Consider the following 20,723-nt stretch of genomic DNA (forward strand, 5'->3'; position numbering starts at 1 on the left):
CATGTTTTCAATTATGGACTTTTGACATGTCATACGTTATATATGAACCTGTTCAGATTATATTGACTGAAGACGAAGTGGGAGTGTCAATATAATCTAACAGGTCCATGTATAGTTACGTATTAACTGAGTGAAATTCCTTAATTTTTAAATTACATAATTATGTAAATAATGCATTAGAAAAAAATGGAATTCAATGTTTTTAGTGTATTTTTAGCTCATCTTGCCTGAAGATCGGGCCAAGTGAGCTTTTCTTATCACTTGGCGTCCGTCGTCGTCATTAACTTTTACAAAAATCTTCTCCTCTGAAACTACTGAGCCAAATTTAACCAAACTTGATAACCCAATGATGATTGTCATCATTGGGTTATCTAGTTTGAAAATTGTGTCAAGTGATCCGGCCAACCAACCAATGTTTTTGGTTATTATCTTGAATATTATTATAGAGATAAGCTGTAAACAGCAACAATGATCAGAAAAGTAGCATCTACAAATAAGTCAAATGACCAAAATGGTCAGTTGACCCTTTAAGGAGTTATTGTCCTTTTTGGTCTGTTTTTAACAATTTTTCGTTAATTATTGTGATCGTTTACAAAAATCTTCTCCTCTGAATATGCTAAGTAAAATTTAACCAAACTTGTCCACAATCATCATTAGGGTATCTAGTTTTAAAAAAGTGTCCGATGACCCCGCCTAAGTGAAAACTAGCCAAAATGGCGGACATGGCTAAAAATAGTCCATTGGGTTAAATGCATTTTTGGATCATATCTCTGAAACCAAAGTATTTAGAGCAAATCTTACAGGAAAAATTATTCATTAGATTAAGATCTAACGCCCTGAAATTTTCAAGCCATTTAGGCAACCTGGTGTTGGGTTGCTGTCTCTGCAATTTGTAATTTTAAGAAAATTTTGCAGCTTTTGGTAATTATCATGAACATTATTATAGATAGAGATAAACTGTAACCAACAAAAATGTACGGCAAAGTAAGACCTAAAAATAAGTCAACATAATCAAAATGGTCAATTGATCCCCTAAGGAGTTATTACCCTTTATAGGCAATTTTTTACAATTTTCATAAATTTTATAAATTTTCACAAAATATTTTCCATTAGTAACTACTGGGCCATGTTCATTATAAATGATATAATTGTATGCAGCAAGAATGGTCAGTAAAGTAAGATCAACAAACACATCACCATCACCAAAACACAATTTTGTCATGAATCCATCTGCTTCCTTTGTTTAATATGCACATATACCAAGGTGATCGACACAGGCTCTTTAGAGCCTCTAGTTAAATCTTATTTTATAAGGTTTTTAACATGCTATCAAAGGTATTAATAAATAAGATTAACTTGATGTTGTATTGTAGACAAGAATACAACACTTTGTTTCTCTTTAGAACAAATATCAAAGAATTATCAGTCTACTTGCAAATTTTCTTTTCATACTTTGCCGCGCTTCCGCAATGATTGTTATGTTTGACGTCACAGATGTTTAATATTGATTGTTAATAAATGTATTTATATAAATAGTACTACATGTAAGCTTTCAGATACTGAAATATGATTTCAAACACATGATCATAATATCCAATGAAAACAGGAGACTGCTTCACCATATGTAATATTTTCTATTAAATAAATTTATTTAAAGTCATATGAAACCTCAAATTAAAAAAAAATATGCATATGTTTTTTATAACTAAATGGATAGTTTTCATTATACAACTTATGAAAATATACTCTTTTTCTGAGGAAAATTCTTTAATTTGTCCACATTAAGAATTTTTTTTTACCTATTTTAATTGCTTCCTTCAGGAAGCAATTCGCCGACATATTTTCCGTATTCATAGTCACCTGAGCGTAAACCTCCTCGTAAAATCCGGTGGTCGCATTACGCATGGATATGTCATAAAAATAAACAATTATCTGATTGTACATGTTAAACATGTGCTCAATACCCATGCTTTTTGTTATTTGTTTACTATAAGGTGACAATCGGTAATCTTCGGCTTCAAAACACGGCATTTAATGAGCAGCCATATTTGTTGAATCATACATGTAAAAGACAGAGAGAGAAAAAAATTGACGATTATACTATATATTTGCGTAAAAAATGAGAAAATCGTGCACAGAGAACTACGTTTATGATATATACATGCATTGGTTCAAGAATTGGATAAACATTATTTTTCACCACTCACTCGTTTCATATGACTTTAATTAAGGGCAATAAATGCAATATTGACCTAACGTAATCATTATGCAATGTGAATTTTAACCAATTGTGTCTTTTCAGTTGTACCCAAGGCCAATATGTTAGGGAATCCAAATTGTGTTTAGAAATTAAACTTTATTTATTACAAAAAAAATTCCATATTTTTTATGTTTTTATATTTCACCTGTTTTATTATATGGAAATAAAATATGGGGTTTTCATAATGCATCTGATAGATAAACCTCATATAGAATTCTGTAAAAATGTTTTGACTGTTAAGAAATCCGCAACTACTGCAATGGTTTATTGTGAGTTGTGAAGATTTCCTACATTGATATCTCGTAAAGTAATAAGAATAAAAGATTGTATTGTTAATGCTTCATCACTGGTGGTAAGCGGATGGTCGTAACTAAAAGTTACGACCATCCGAAGATGGGAGACAACTCTAGGTATAAGTTTTTCTTTTCCGATTTTCGTGCACTAAAAGGTTCATTTGAACCAAACCGCTTGTCTCGTACATACTTTTCGGCAGTCCGGTGATATTAAAACCAAATTTGATGCCTTAAAACATTCCAATTTTCGTAAAATAGTCATTCAAAAATTCAAGCATGATGGTCGTAACTTTAAATGTGTGATGGTCGTAACTTCAACTATAACATTTTGGATGATGGTCGTAACCGACACAAGATGGTCGTAACTTTGAAAGATGACCGTAACTCGAGTATTTAGACAAACTTTTATTAATGTATTTTAATTGTAAAGGTAATAGACTCAGATGTAATATATGATTTGCTACAAACAATCTTATTTGTTACTCTGGTAATGATATGCAGAAATTAAGCGAGAGAATTATTAAACATACACATTTCTGATGGATTTCAAACGCTCATCATTTAGGAGCAACAGTGAAAACTAATCAACTCGCATTAAGCCAAAAAGTATGTTAGGGTTGAGAATTAATATATTTTTTTCTGTACGTTAAGGCATGAAATTATTAAATGCACGTCTACTCCCTTATATTTGTTTTTAGTGTTTTTAGCTCACCTGGCCCGAAGGGCCAAGTGAGCTTTTCTCATCACTTGGCGTCCGTCGTCCGTCGTCGTCCGTCGTCGTCCGTCGTCGTCGTCGTCCGTCGTCGTTAACTTTTACAAAAATCTTCTCCTCTGAAACTACTGGGCCAAATCAAACCAAACTTGGCCACAATCATCATTGGGGTATCTAGTTTAAAAAATGTGTGGCGTGACCCGGTCAACCAACCAAGATGGCCGCCACGGCTAAAAATAGAACATAGGGGTAAAATGCAGTTTTTGGCTTATAACTCAAAAACCAAAGCATTTAGAGCAAATCTGACATGGGGTAAAAATGTTTATCAGGTCAAGATCTATCTGCCCTGAAATTTTCAGATGAATCGGTCAATCGGTTGTTGGGTTGCTGCCCCTGAATTGGTAATTTTGAAGAAATTTTGCTGTTTTTGGTTATTATCTTGAATATTATTATAGTTAGAGATAAACTGTAAACAGCAATAATGTTCAGCAAAGTAAGATCTACAAATAAGTCAACATGACCAAAATGGTCAGTTGACCCGTTTAGGAGTTATTGCCCTTTATAGTCAATTTTTAACCATTTTTCGTTAATTAAAGTAATCTTTTACAAAAATCTTCTCCTCTGAAACTACTTGGCCAAATTAATCCAAACTTGGCCACAATCATCATTGGGGTATCTAGTTTAAAAAATGTGTGGCGTGACCTGGTCAACCAACCAAGATGGCCGCCACCGCTAAAAATAGAACATAGGGGTAAAATGCAGTTTTTGGCTTATAACTCAAAAACCAAAGCATTTTGAGGAAATCTGACATGGGATAAAAATGTTTATCAGGTCAAGATCTATCTGCCCTAAAATTTTCAGATGAATCGGTCAATCGGTTGTTGGGTTGCTGCCCCTGAATTGGTAATTTTGAGGAAATTTTGCTGTTTTTGGTTATTATCTTGAATATTATTATAGATAGAGATAAACTGTAAACAGCAATAATGTTCAGCAAAGTAAGATCTACAAATAAGTCAACATGACCAAAATGGTCAGTTGACCCGTTTAGGAGTTATTGCCCTTTATAGTCAATTTTTAACCATTTTTCGTAAATTAAAGTAATCTTTTACAAAAATCTTCTCCTCTGAAACTACTAGGCCAAATTAATCCAAACTTGGCCACAATCATCTTTGGGGTATCTAGTTTAAAAAATGTGTGGCGTGACCTGGTCAACCAACCAAGATGGTCGCCACCGCTAAAAATAGAACATAGGGGTAAAATGCAGTTTTTGGCTTATAACTCAAAAACCAAAGCATTTTGAGGAAATCTGACATGGGATAAAAATGTTTATCAGGTCAAGAACTATCTGCCCTGAAATTTTCAGATGAATCGGTCAATCGGTTGTTGGGTTGCTGCCCCTGAATTGGTAATTTTGAGGAAATTTTGCTGTTTTTGGTTATTATCTTGAATATTATTATAGATAGAGATAAATTGTAAACAGCAATAATGTTCAGCAAAGTAAGATCTACAAATAAGTCAACATGACCAAAATGGTCAGTTGACCCCTTTAGGAGTTATTGCCCTTTATAGTCAAATCTTTAACCATTTTTCATAAATCTAAGTAATCTTTTACAAAATCTCCACTGAAACTACTAGGCCACAATCATCTTTGGGGTATCTAGTTTGAAAAATGTGTCCGATGACCTGGCCATTCAACCAAGATGGCCGCCACGGCTAAAAATAGAACATAGGGGTAAAATGCAGTTTTTTGCTTATAACTATGAAACCAAAGCATCTAGAGCAAATATGACAAGAAGTTAAATTGTTAATCAAGTCAATATCTATCTGCCCTGAATTTTTCAGATGAATTGGACAACTGGTTGTTGGGTTGCTGCCCTCCAATTGGTAATTTTTAAAGAAATTTTGCCGTTTTTGGTTATCTTGAATACTATTATAGATAGCGATAAACTGTAAACAGCAATAATGTTCAGCAAAGTAAGATCTACAAATAAGTCAACATGACCTAAATGGTCAATTGACCCCTTAAGGAGTTATTGCCCTTTATAGTCAATTTTTAACAATTTTCATTAATTTGGTAAATTTATGTAAATTTTTACCAAATATAGTTCTCTGTTACTAATGGGCAAAGTTCATGATAGATATAATTGTAAGAAGCAAAATCGTTCAGTAAAGTAAGAACTTCAAACACATCACCATCACCAAAATACAATTTTGTCATGAATCCATTTGTGTCCTTTGTTTAATATGCACATAGACCAAGGTGAGCGACACAGGCTCTTTAGAGCCTCTAGTTCTATTTACGACTATATGTTCCTTATGATATGATCTTTCTAATTTTAATGCCAAATTAGAGTTCTGACCCCCCAATTTCACGATCCACTAAACATAGAAAATGATAGTGGGAGTGGGGCATCCGTATACTGGGGACACATTCTTGTTTGTTATATATCCTTTATAGTTAATTTATAACATTTTTTTTTAATCTTACAAAAATCCTCTTCTCTGAAACTACTTATAGAAATTTTACCAAACTTGGTCACAATCATTATTAAGATATTAAGTTTTAAAAATGTGTCCGATTACTCTCACTAGCCAATCATCCAACATGGCCGGTATGGCTAAAAATAGAACATGGGATAAAATACATTTTTTTTGCTTATATCTCTGAATCTAAAGCAAATTTGACAAGAAAAAAATGTTCATCAGGTTATAAGATCCATCAGTCCTGAAATTTTCAGACAAATCAGACAATATTTTGTTGGGTTACTGCAACTGAATTAATATTTTTAATGAATTTTGCATTTTTTGTTTATTATCTTAAATATTATTATAGATAGAGATAAACTGTAAACAGCAATAATGTTCATCAAAGTAAGATGTACAAATACGTCAGCATGACCAAAATGGTCAATTAACCTCATAAGGACTTATTGCCCTTTAAAGTCAAATTTAACAATTCTTGTAATAATTTAACAAAAGTCTTCTCCTACAACTGAGACAAATTTAATCAGCATAAAGGGTATCTAGTTGAAAAAATGTGTCCAATTGACCCTGCTTGCTTACTACATGTAACATGGCAGAAATGGCTAAAAAAAAGAATATAGGGGGAAATGTAGTTTATGACTTATATCTCTGAACTTTAAAGCAAAAGCATAAGAATGTAGGACAGAAAGTCACAAGACAAAAAGTCACAGACAAAAAGTCACAGATAAAAAGTCACAATTCAGCTTTGAGATTATTGTTAAAATGTAAACTTTTAGTTATTTATTGGACAGTAGAATGCTTCTTCTTCATAAATATGGGCTGTTTTTGACAATACAATGCACATATATCGGGTACTAGCACCATTAAGTCATGCTAAATCACTGAAATCTTCACAATTCTAGCATTTTAGGTAAATTTTAGACGGTTTTCGTGTAAAACGAAAGTGGCCGCATTCGTGTTCATCCTTAATATTAAAATGTAAGTTGTATTTGATGATAATACATAACATATATAAAGGTTGAGGATGATTACGGATGCGGCCACTTTCATTTTCGACAAAAACCATCTGAAAAGTGACATTTTTCGGCATATTTGGTAGATTTTTCATATTTCAGCTTGAATTGGATCGTTTTGAATGACAAAATCAGTTAAAATCTGTCACATAAACTAATAGAATCAAATAAAATATATATGTTACAGTGAATTTGTATAATCAGGGATTATGTAGAATCCCTAAAATATTCAGGGATTATGTATAATCACTGGTTAGTTTAGGGATTATATATAATCACTAAAACTTTCAGGGATTATGTATAATCACTAGAAAAAACGTCAGGGATTATACAAAATAACTGAAATGATACTAAAATATATAATATATTGAAATATCTAAAAAGTTAACCTTAAAATATATCATAATAATAACCTTAATATTGTAAAACGTTAGGCATAATTTATTAATATGAAAGACACAAAAATATTGAAATGTTATACACAAAATAATTTATTTAAATGATAAGCACAATATAATTAAATGATAAGCAAAATATATACAGAATAATTGATGTTTTGTTTTAAATGCTGACTTTATCAGTAATAATATCAAGCGAGCCCTTTTTGATATTGACTGTATTAGTATTAATGATATCAAGCGAGCCCACACGGGCGGGTTGATGAAGTCAGTATGAAAATATTAAATTGCAAAATGATTATTCTTTTTATCGTATTGTTTTAGCAATTGTTTTTAGGTTGAGGATATGAAATAAAATAAAATTGTCATAAAAACTATGCGTACAGTCGTTTTGATAAATGTTAATGTTATGTATGTAATATTTTAATATTAAACATTTTATTTACAAATTAAATTCGAATGGCATTGACTATTACACATGTGCCCTGATTTTCTACAGGCATATCTATCAAAATCACATCTGTTTTTACCACGATATCAAATTTAAAAAAAAACTTGTCCTCAACTTCAAATCAAATTTTACGACACGTCTCAGAGAAATAGAGTTTTCAGCACAAACATCTGAAGGTACGAATTGTACCAATGAAGGGAAATCAGCAACCTCAAACTGATTTTTTGTATAAAGATCCGAGCAGGATTCCATGCTATATAGCAAGGCGATATCCTTCTTTCCATTTCCTGGAACCAAGGATTTGTACAAATCCTTGCTGGAACCACTAGTGTAATTGGTTTGAGATATCATCTTTGAAGCTTTTAATTATTGATAATCCCTGAAATCATATTAGGGAATGTGTAGAATAATAATTAAAATGATCAGTGATTATATAAAATCACTGGTCATTTTCAGGGAATCTATATAATCACTAATGTTTTTAGTGATTCTACATAATCCCTAAAAAATTAGGGATTCTACATAATCCCTGATTATACAAATTCACTGTAACATATACACAGTTAAGTGTTTAAAAAGTGGTCAAAATCTTTCGTCAGATGAACCTGAAATTTGAGGCCAAAATCGGTCCTTACCTACTCCTTTGCATATTTGGAAGAAAATCCCTGAAATTTCCTAATTAAGGACTTTTAAAGAAAGTAACAATACTTTTGAACAAAAAGCCATAACTTCACCGTGCGTAATCCCTGGCATCAAGTTTCTGAAACAAGTTTAAGGTTAAGCCAAATTATTATTTTCCCCATTTAGATTGCATTATGCGAAATTAAGAAATTGACCATATTTTTGCAGTGCAGAAAAAAATTGATAGTTGATTTTTTATTGAAATTTTGGAAGAGTTCTTGAAACAGTACTTGATTGATTGCAAAAGAAAAAAATAGAGGTCAATGTGCTTGTTTTTTTCAATAAAAGCCATATACCTTGATTTTTTACGACGTTTGTCAGTATGGCGCTAAATTACGTTATATTTAAGAAATAATTCATGGGGGCTTGAATATATTGTGATTTTACCACGGGTTGGCCCTTTATGACAAATATTTTACCCTGAGCGATAGCCGTTCCCATAAATTAACGCACTTTAAGGTTTAAAAAAATGAGATAAAAGACATATAATTTTCATTGGATTTGCTGAATGATATATGTACACAGTTTCAGAAAAGGTATTACTTCAAGCGATTGAAATTCTACTTTTAGCCAAATTTTGGGGAAATATGTGACATCTTTTCCCCCCTTTTTGCAATATTTTATAACAAATAAATGCAGATTGTTGCCATGGATACACCCAAAAGAAATTATATTTTACCATTTTATATACTGGATATAAAATCTATGGAATATTCTGATTACATACATATGCCCATATATGACAAATTATTGTTTTAATCAAGATTTCATGTTACATTTTGGCATATTTTAAATGTAGAGTTAAATCAGAAGTAAAAAATCGATTCCCTATCACCAAGTTTTTTTTAATCAAGTCTTTCGTATGCAATAAGCATAAAGATTAACATTTTTATGCTTGAAATTGCTAAATTTTGTACTAATTTGCATCATCAGAGATCTTATTATGATTTTCAACATTAAAACACTGACAAAAGAGGAGGTATAGTTTTTAAGATTTTGCTAAAAATTGAGGTAGAGACAAGATTTTACACTTTGACTTGGCACCTTTCTTTAAATCAGTTTTTGTCGCGTTTCAGTGTCAACTGCTAACCTTCATAAAATATTCATTCCTCAATTAATTTTCGAAAAATAAAAGGCCATTTTGCTTGATTTAGCTAGCAGAACACAGAAAATAAGTTAAAATGGAGAATTTGAAAAAAATATTTACTATTAAGGCATACTTACCAAGCTCAGAATTGTATAATTTAAGACTTTTCATGCCACAAATCTATTGATATTTAGATTCCAAATCAACTTCTGAGGAAATTAAGTGTTTAAGAATGACAATACATGTTAATTTTATTGTTTACAGTCCTTAGCAACCAAAATTAGACATTTTGACACGAGGCTTATATTTGTACTCTATCGGCTTAACTCTTGCTTCTAATGGATTTAGTGGAGTGACAAATCACGAAAAAGGTGCTTATTTTACGAGTTTAATGGACCGGCATAACTGCAGGCTGAAAATTATATTTTTGCAAAGCCAATACATTAATCTAACTTTTTTGCCCGGTCGTAGACATTTCGTACGGTGCCATTTTTTTTGAGAGTGAAAAGAAAATGAATTTTCGATTTTAACTTGAAATGCATTCCAAAAACATTTTTTAACATTATTTCATTTTTATAATCCACAAACTCTTAATTTTGGATTTTATTAAGAGAGTAACTACACATGTATATTATAAAATGAAAATGTGTTCTATTGAACCTTATTTTTAACTTTTTTATCCCCTTTTAAAAATGCATACTCTTTTTTTTATTTGAACGAAGAGGTTACAAAACTTGTAATTAATAATTTATCGATATATTACAAAGTTTTTTATATGAAAAGTAATAAAACTTCATTTTCTAAAATTATGAGACCAACTTCAGCTCATTCGGATGAGTATATCTATAATTTTAGCAATTTATAAATATTGCTATGAAATTCATTGAATTTCCGGATTTTTAATTCCTTTCCGATACGCAGTATTATTACTTTTGATTGATTTACCTGGATGAATCACATCAACATTTTGTCATAGTATTTTTCGTAGTTGTTCCTTTGCAAAGTCGTTTTATTAAAAAAATTTTATTATAGGGTTAATAAGCATTGTTAGTGTTTAATTGTTACTGATTAATTTTGAGTCAAATGGTTATTAAAATGTGTTTTTACTTTGACAAATTAATAGGTCCTTTATAATTTAAAAGTTGAATTGGTGCGGATAAGTTGTTTATCCGGAAAATGTCTACTTTTAGTAGCCCTTTGAAGCTTACGGCTTCGCAAGCTAAAATTCGCCGTATATCAAACCAGTGGAATCTTTGCATTATATGTCAAGTTTCAACAGTGGAAAAACTGTCCTCTTTATCTACGAAAGGACAGCAAACACTTTTAGATGCTGTGAATACAAGAAAAGATGACGTGTTTCGTCGACTTCATGATGAATATAGTTCACTTGCAGATGTAGATATTGAAAGATTGTGTTATCACAAATCTTGTTACAAATCCTACACTAGTAGAGTCAATCTAGAAAAGTTTGTAATGGCTGATGTAAACAATCTTAAAGACACTTCCAATGTGAATCAACCAAGTTGTTCCCATCCTGTTCAGACTAGATCAATGTTCACGCCGTTTGATTGGACTACTTGCATTTTCTGTAAGCACAAGTCGTATAAGCGCGACAAAAACCTACGTCACTTAGAAAGTAATGAAAGACTACAAAAAATAAGTGAATTGGCAGACCATAAACGGGATTTAGAGTTGAAGTCACTTCTTTTTTCGGAAGAATTTAAATCGAAAGCTCTCTACCACAGAGCTTGCATTGCTAATTATTTACTTAGCATTCCAAAGAAAGAAGAATTTAATGATGAGTTGGACATTTCTGTACATGACAAGGCTTTTCAATCCTTTGTTGGTCACATAAATGAAGACTTGCTTATTCACAAAAAGGCATACTTAATGTCTTTTCTTTTAGAAAAATACTGTTTCTTCTTACCTCCCGAATTAAAAACGAGATATACTTCAGCCAAACTTCAACGAAGGCTGGAAAAGCATTATGGAAATTCTATCGTCATTCAGACACAGAAAGGGCAGGGAAGATCCAATTTAGTATTCGGCAGTTCTATAACAATTGCCGAAGCTATTCAAGCAGCTAGCAATTTAAAATGTGAGCTAAAACTTTCGGAAATTGAAGCTGAAGTTGAAATAGGACCTATAAATGAAGACCAGACTTTACATGCAGCCGCTTCAATAATCCGTAGACAATTGCAGTCCTTTGATATATCAAATGAGACTTACCCAACACCATCTGAAATATCGTTGTCTTATTCTACACAGCACACTCCTTGCTTATTAACAAAGTTTTTGTTGTGGATTATTGATGATCAGTCATACAATGGAGAGGGTAATGTTTCTGATCTTCCTGTCGATGTGATGCGTAAAGTTCTTGCAATAGCCGAATGTATTGTTTAATTGAATAAAGGCATTTTTACCCCATTTCATCTTGGTTTGGCATTACAACTCCACCATGAGTTTGGTTCCAAAAACCTGATTGAAAATCTAAATTCACATGGCTTTTGTTCATCATATTCAGAAGTACGAAGATATCTGACTAGTCTAGCAAATTTTGAAATAGGCAGAATCCAAGACACATCATATTTACCTAATGGGATTGCTTCTTTTGAAGAAGGTGGTCATATTATTCAGGAGGGGGCTGATAATATTGATATTAATGCTGAAACTATAGATGGTAAGAATACCTTTCACTCAATGGCTAGAGCTGTCTTTCAGTATCAAAATGACACATCCAACGCAAGTATTAGTTCCATTAAGGTTAAACGTGGACCAGAAAGATCTCTGACGTTGGATGATTCTAATACCAAACTTATGGCATGCTTACCTTACAACAAGCCAAAAGAACGTTATGGCCCCCCACGATATGCAGATGCTAATGACAAGATTGTATCGAGCTTTATTGATTCCAGACTAGATGTTGCTGACATGTCTTGGGTATTCCTTCGAATACTGTCGAGACGCAGCATCGATCCTATTCCTATTTCTGTAGAAAGTAATTTACAAATTGTCCCATTTTGGACCGGTTTCTACAAAAGATTATCTGTATCAAAAAATGAATTTACGTTTGTAGCCTATGCTCCGGTCATTGACGCCAAACCTAGCGACATGGCAACAGTATATACAACCATGAAACAATGTTTAGATATGTCAAATCGTGCTGGTCAACAATACGCTGTACAAACTTTTGATCAGCAATTATATGCTGTTGCCCAACAGGTGAAATGGTCTATGCCGGATGTTTTTCACTCCCATATAATAAGACTCGGTGGGTTTCACGGGCTTTCCTGTTTTATAGCAACAGTTGGTAAGTTATGGGCATCAGCTGGGCTCTCTGACTTACTTGTAGACTCTGGAATTTATGCTTCAAATACAGTTGATCAAATGCTAGTTGGTAAACAGTTTAATCGTGGTGTTCGAGGATTAACATTGGCTTATGAGGCTCTTATGGTTCTTTTGTTTAAGGCATTCTTTAATTGGTGTAGAGATGAAAACCGTATGAAAATGATTCAACCAAATGTGTGGAAGGTGTTCCTTGACTGTCATAGCTCATTTGCTGTCCCCAGCACAACACAAAGCACTGAAGATATTGAGAAGTTCTTCAATGTTTTTGAAGAACATATTTTACCTTTGTTTGAAGAATTCAGAACACATTATTGTAGTATATCACCAACCTTTGCATTTTGGGATATGTTTCTTCGTGCAGTTGAAATATTGTTACAGAATATAAGAGCTGAACGGGATGGTTTGTGGCTTTTACATTTGAAATCAGTGTCTGCAATGTTGCCATACTTCTTCATAACTAACCGGACTTACTATGCTAGGTGGACTCCAGCCTATGTTTTGGATATGTTAAATTTACCAGAAACGGTTAAGTCCTCCTTTTTGTCAGGTGAGTTTGCATTCAGACAAAAGCCTGGAACCTTTAATGGTATCTGGAGTGACATGGCCACAGAAAAAACTATCATTAAAGATTCCAAATGTAGTGGCGGCATTGTAGGATTGACAAGAAAAAAACCAGCATTACTTCGGTGGATGCTTACAAGGCATATTCTTGCGCATTTCAGTGCTGAAATGAGAGCAAGATCTGGATTATCGACCGACACAGAAGGTGAGCACGAAGAAAACAAACCAACAGCAATGAATCGCGACGAACAAAATGTGTCTGATTTGGTTAGTTATGTGCATTCAAACATGACTGATCCATTTAACATCACCGATCATCCAAAATACTTGATCAATATTTCTACAGGGATGCAAGCCTCAAAAGACGTTCAAGATTCTCTTCTAAAATCTCTTGAACGTGGCAACCAAATGGTCAAGTCTTTTATCGAAGGTTGCTTTAATGAAGGTGAAAACCGTGTTTTCTACAGTCCTATTTCGAGGTCTCCACTAAAGACATTTGAGGATATGACTAAGACTTTAAAACTCAAATGTAAAACAGGTGATTTTGTGAAAGCCCATATAAAGCCAGAGATGGTATTTCGTCGCGCTTTAGCCCTGGCTAATGTTCGGGAAGATGTTACAGTAGACAAGATCTTGGCATATCCTATTGGTTCAATACCTTCAGCACTTTTCCACGATGATGGTACCATGCGTAAGTGTTGCAAATCAGATATAATTCACCTACTTGAAGAGGAAATCTGCTCTTCCTTCAACCTTCCAAGTTATGACACAGCAAATACAGTTTTGATACGTGATGGTATGGGAATTATTCAATGTATGGATGTCAAGAAATGCAACACATTTGGTGATCTGCTACGAAACTATGTAACAATGCTTCTGACGTGTTTTTTTAATGCTCGAACAGTGGTCGATGTTTTTGATCGCTACGATGTAAAACATTCAATCAAAGCAGCGGAAAGATTGCGTCGAACCTTGTCATTTGGAGCTCAAAAGGTTTATCAGGTTATTGAAGGAAGAGCAATTCCGGACTGGAAAAAGTTCCTTTGCAATCCAGAAAATAAACAGGCACTTATCCGATTACTTGGTGAGTATTGTGAACGGTATTTTGGACAGTCTCCTTTAGAGGGAGGTACCGAATTGTTTCTCGCGGGTGTTTTTGAAAACCCAGAAGTTGTCAAGAGATTTTCTTGTGATGGCCTGTCAAATTGTACTGACTTATACAGCACACAAGAAGAAGCAGATACACGAATGATTCTTCATTCGGTGTATGCAGATGCCAATATTTTTTCGAATGATAGAAAAGGTCGTATTATTATAAAGTCATCTGACACTGATGTGTTAGTGCTCTGTGTCCACTATTTTCCTAAACTTGAAAACACAGAGGAGATGTGGTTCCAAACTGGGTCAGTATCAAATTTGAAAGATGGAAGGCGTTTTCTACCTGTTCACGATATATGTCGCTCACTTGAACCCTCAATTTGTAATTTACTGCCAGCCACACATGCCCTCACAGGATGCGATACGACTTCTTCTTTTTTTGATCTCGGAAAGAAGTCTATGTACAAACTTTTGCAGAAAAGTGCAGACAATTTCCAATCCCTTCAAATGAGTTTTTCAACGGGAGATCAGGAATCCGCCATTCATGATGGACGCAAATTTGTTGCTTTGTTATACGATCCGAAGAGGAAATTCAGTGATTTACACGAAGACCTGAACAAGTTAAGGGTGAAATTTGCAACAACAAAAGATATGAATCTTGTTAGATTACCCCCATGTGAGGCGTCCTTTTTACAACACATCCTCCGTGCAATGTTACAGACGCAAGTTTGGATGCATTCACACATTGCAAAACCTGCAACCAGACAGCCCAAAAACTCTGGTTGGCAAGAGGGTAAAAATGGTTTACTACCGATTTTGTTTGAAGGACCTATGTCAGCAGATTTCCTTCAAGACCTTATTTGCACATGCAAGGGTAAAAAGGCTTGCGATAAAAATTGTGTCTGCAACCAGCAAAATCTAGGTTGTACAACTATTTGTTCGTGTGAAGGTTCAGAGAGTTGTAGAAACTATCTTACTCACATTCAAATTAGTGAGGAAGATGACGATGAAAATGGCGTCTGAGTGAATCATGTAAAGCTGTATATATTCATGACAATATTTTTAACAAAATGATTACAGTTGGTTTCTTTGTGGTTTATATCACTTCGACTATGCGATTATTTGAACCAGTGTATTTTGTTTGGTTCTTTGTTTTTGTGTATGTTTTGTTTTGCATTTGCAACTGCCCTTTATGACTGACCACTTTTTATTTGTTTTATTAGTTTCCTGTATACATAGCTGTCCTGCAATAAGGGAAAGTATGTATTTTTTTTTGGAGTACACATAACAATGACGCATTGGAATTAATTGTTTCGATCTCATTCACATACCTTTGGTGAAATATTTGCCACTGACAAATGGCATATACCATACCAGAAGCATAATTTACTCTCTTTTAATTTGAAAAAATGTATAAATCAGAAATACATCGTAAAATGTATATGTGAAGAAAAAAATACCAATTAAAGGTCATAAACATGTTTATCTTGTGTGTAAATATTTTTGCTGGCCTGCATTTTCTTTAAAATCGCCATTTTTTTTTTTTTTTTTAATTGATTTTTTTGGGATAGTGAATTGTTACAGTTTATTGCTTCATTTAAGAATTAAATTTTGTTTATTAAAGCAAATGTGGTATTATTTTTTTGATTGTTCATTCCCCGTGTGAAATAAATGTACTTCGGTGGAAAAAATTGACCAATGCACTTTAACCCCAAATTAAAAAAAAATGCACCATATTTCGATTCTACGACCAGGCAAACATTAAACTTTAATCATTTCTCTATCCAAAAATGTATAATTTGGCCTGCAGGTAGGGTGGTCCATTAAAGTTGAAAATTCATCGACTCTGTCACTCCACTAATTGGGCTGCATGTAGTAGCCTAAGTATTGAACGCGTTGGTTTTTTTCTTGCGAATATATCAAATTATTGTTTTAATCAAGATTTCATGTTACATTTTGGCATATTTTAAATGTATAGTTAAATCAGAAGTAAGAAATTGAATCCCTACCACCAAGTTTTTTAATCAAGTCTTTGGTATGCAATAAGCATAAAGATTAACATTTTCATGCTTGAAATTGCTAAATTTTGTACTATTTTGCATCATCAGAGATCTTATTAAGATTTTCAATATTAAAACACTGACAAAAGAGGAGGTATAGTTTTTAAGATTTTGCTAATAATTGAGGTAGAGACAAGATTTTACACTTTGACTTGGCACCTTTCTTTAAAATCAATTTTTGTCGCGTTTCAGTGTCAATTGCTACATTGTAACCTTCATAAAATATTCATTAGTCAACCAATTTTCAAAAATAAAAGGCCATTTTTGCTCGATTTAGCTAGCAGAACACAGAAAATAAGTTCAAAGAGAGAATTTGAAATTTTTTTTTACTGTTAATGTAGCAATACACAGTTAGGAGTTTAGTTTCGCATTTTGGCCCCTGTGGATTTTTCAAATAGGAAAGTTGTAATAAAATCCATTTCTAGACAGCTGAGTGCTAATTTAGCCTTTAAAGATGGTTTATAAGAGCATCAAGCTTACTTTACCATGTTTTATGGGCTGTTTTCTGTTTGACAATCCGTATTTTCATAGTTAGACCGGCCATCGGTCCAGAAATTAATGTAATTTTTACAAACACTTTTTTTCTACACGAAGTTTTTGACGCAATTTTACAAAAAATGGGATGAAAGACATATGATTGTCATTGGATTTGCTGAATGATATATGTACACAGTTTCAGAAAAGGTATTACTTCAAGCGATTGAAATTCTACTTTTAGCCAAATTTTGGGAAAATATGTGACATCTTTTCCCCCATTTTTGCAATATTTTATAACAAATAAATGCAGATTGTTGCCAAAAGAAATTATATTTTTCCATTTTATATACTGGATATAAAATCTATGGAAGATTCTGATTACATACATATGCCAATATATGACACAAACAGAAAGTTGATATTGCAAGAAAGCAATGAAAAGGGAATGGTAAAATGTATAAGGGCAAATTTTAATATGGGGACGAAGTCCCCAATAACAGTAGAAAATTCAATAAAAAAAAAATTCGGGAAAATTTCCCGAATTTTTCATTGTACTAATGAACTCAAAATCGTTCAATTTTTTTTTGTCGTGTTTTGAAATCGCGGACCGGCGCAGAAATGTACAATGTACTTCCTTTTTCCGGTCTCGTTTGTATGAAACTTAGAGTAAAATATATATTTATCAGTCTGTATAAAATAGGAATGAACGCGCAATACCAATTTCATTTTTAATAATTCCTTGATATGAAAAAACGTTACCTGATGATAGCGTTTCTTTGTTTACATTGCATATGACTTCATAATTTAAATAACGTCACAACTAAAATCCCTAACAACAGAACCAAAATCGGAAACGTTACGGTATTTCCGTTTCTTTTTTTTAACAAATACTTTTAAGTTACAAAAAAATAATTCATACAGACTTCGTCCCCATTTACAGGTAATGCCTGCCTCATATTATTTTTTCCTAACTGTTTATTGCTACCTTAGATTGGCGTAAAACCGGAATGGAGCAAACAGAATTAGTGACATGCTCAAACTATTTACAATAACGCAATTAGATAGATTTGGATGAATTTTAATGATATATTACTTATATGTTTTCTATGTATAAAAAGATGGGCTTATGCATATTTTACCATCGTTTGTTAACGTTTCCTTGTTGTGATGATTTTCGGTATCAGAAGCGTGTATTTTCCCGTAAAATGCTTAAATTATTACGTCATCATTCTATGACGTCGGGTATTTCATTCATAAAAAAACATATGACATGTGACGTGGGAGTACGATCGGAAAGGCCAATGCAATATATTTAAGAAATAATTCATGGAAGCCATAGATTGTTGGAAATTTACATATGGCCTGGGCCGTGATATTCGAATTTTATCCTGAGCATTAGAGAGGGATAAAATTAACGAATATCACGGCCCAGGCCATGTGTAAATTTCCAACAATCTATGGCTTCCATGAATTATTTCGATTCTAATAGGATAAATACGGTCATTAAAAAACTGAAGCGAGGGTGGGTATGCTGTGTGTGTGTGGCTGTTCTTTTTTACTCCCTGTTGTTTTCTTTTATATTTGAGTGTGAATTCACACACTATAAGTTATATTGTTCGTTACTGACCCCTTACGGATCCATAGAGGGTTAGTAAAATCCATAGGGGGTGAGGCCGGAGGCCGAGTCCCCTATGAATTTTATTCACCTTCTATGGATCCGTAGGGGGTCAGTAGTTAACCGTATAACGAATTTATCGGACGCTGGACTTTTTCTGCGGCGTTTTGTTGAAAAATAAACATTGAAACACAACTGAACATTAATAGATGACGTCGCCATTAACGCGTCATGAACCCCATATGAAACTTACTAACCCCGTACGGTCTCATAGGGGGTCACCACGTGACGGCATTTAACCAATCACAACGTGATAATTCATCTGTGGTCCGATAAATTACTATAAGACGTGTCGCGGTACTTTTCTATCCCAAATTCATGTATTTGGTTTTGATGTTATATTTGTTATTCTCATCGGATTTTGTCTAATGCTTAGTCCGTTTCTGTGTATGTTACATTTTAATGTTGTGTCGTTGTTCTCCTCTTATATTTAATGCGTTTCCCTCAGTTTTAGTTTGTTACCCCAGTTTTGTTTTTTGTCCATAGATTTACGAGTTTTGAACAGCGGTATACTACTGTTGCCTTTATTAGATAAAGCTCAAATATCTTTATAAATATGTAGCTATAAAGAAATATTGTGTTGCTTTACTACTAGTTTAACCTAGACACGTCAGATTTTTGATAGAAGAAACAAGGTAACTGTATCGTATGCATGGGACTAATAGTTTGTATGTTTGCTTAGTCCAGACTCCAGGAGGGTAGTAATACCCTTTACCGTCAGACGTCAAACGGTCATTTTCGGCTACCGTTAGCGTCATGTTGATTAGAATTTTACCGTGATTCGTCAAAATATCCTTATCATGATTCGTCAGAGGTCTTAAATAATTATCGTTTCCATTACTTATTTAACGAGATTCGTCAAAATCATTCAATGTTTTTATCGTCTAAAAGAAAGTGCAAATTTTATCGTTATGCACTAAAAATGCAGTGAATTTCATTTGGCAAGATTTTTTTACCGTTATTTGTCACGAAGGTACCCCCACTGCCACCCTCCTCCAGGTTACGGAAATCGTATTACAAATATTTGAATGTAAAAAATGGAGGGGTTGAAATTCTGTATCTTATTTGACTAACAAAAAGATACCTACAAATCGCTTATGTTGGTCCAAGTAAATAAATCGATATAGAATTTAGTAAGTGATAAACATGAATGTGACAATATTTTTTTTTTATTATTCATGAACTTAAATGTTATTATGAATAGATCTTTTCAAAGCTCTGATAGGGGTAATGCAGAATAGTTAACCACGTGGCTATCACTAGAATAGTAAAAAAAAAATACATTCAGTGGTACAATAAATTACACAACGGCTTGCCATACGAAAGAGTTGCTTAAATAAAAAAGAAGATGTGGTATGATTGCCAATGAGACAACTGTCAACAAGAGACCAAAATGACACAGAAATTCACAATTCAAACGAGAAAACTAAAGGCCTTATTTATATTAAAAAATGAATAGTCTATATGTTTGCCAAATATCGGTCAATGTTAATTTGTTTTGTCCCTAATACGCTTCCCTAGGATTGAGTCCATTCACATGGATCAAATTATAAATTTGAAATTATTTTGGCAAATTTAATGCACGATTTTAAAAGAAAATTTAATTCAAAATTCAATATTTAATGGTTTATCAAGATGGTCCGAGTTGACTCAACATATATAGTCGATCCAAAATTTCTTCGGACCGACTTGTCCAAAAATCATCATTAAAGCGTTTGACAGATAATGATTGGTTTGCCTTATATTAATTATATAAATGCCAAGGTAACATTGATGTTGGTTTTTTAATATTAAAAATCAGCGTATTATTTAATATTAAAAATTCATTTATTTATATTAAAAAAACATTTATTTATATTAAAAAACATTTATTTATATTAAAAAAACATTTATTTATATTAAAAAATCAGACTGAATATTTAATATTAAAAAATGATTTTTTAATATTAAAAAATGATTTTTTAATATTAATAAATGATTTTTTAATATTAATAAAAATGATTTTGTTTCTAATATTAATAAATGATTTTTTTAATATTAAATATTCATTTGTTAATATTAAAAATTGACAGTATTTTTTTATATGGGGACGATATTACAGTAGAAAATTCATTTAAAAAATAAA

The 20,723-nt window shown here is 32.7% G+C and overlaps 1 protein-coding gene across 1 annotated transcript in view; it reads left to right on the forward strand.

Moving 5' to 3' along the window:
- Positions 1-20,723, forward strand: part of LOC139503686 (uncharacterized) — a 388,876-nt gene that overhangs the window by 333,969 nt on the left and 34,184 nt on the right. The gene's annotated exons all lie outside the window — the stretch shown is intronic.

This window comes from Mytilus edulis, chromosome 14 (genome assembly GCF_963676685.1).
Source record: "Mytilus edulis chromosome 14, xbMytEdul2.2, whole genome shotgun sequence".
Lineage (NCBI taxonomy): Eukaryota > Metazoa > Mollusca > Bivalvia > Mytilida > Mytilidae > Mytilus > Mytilus edulis.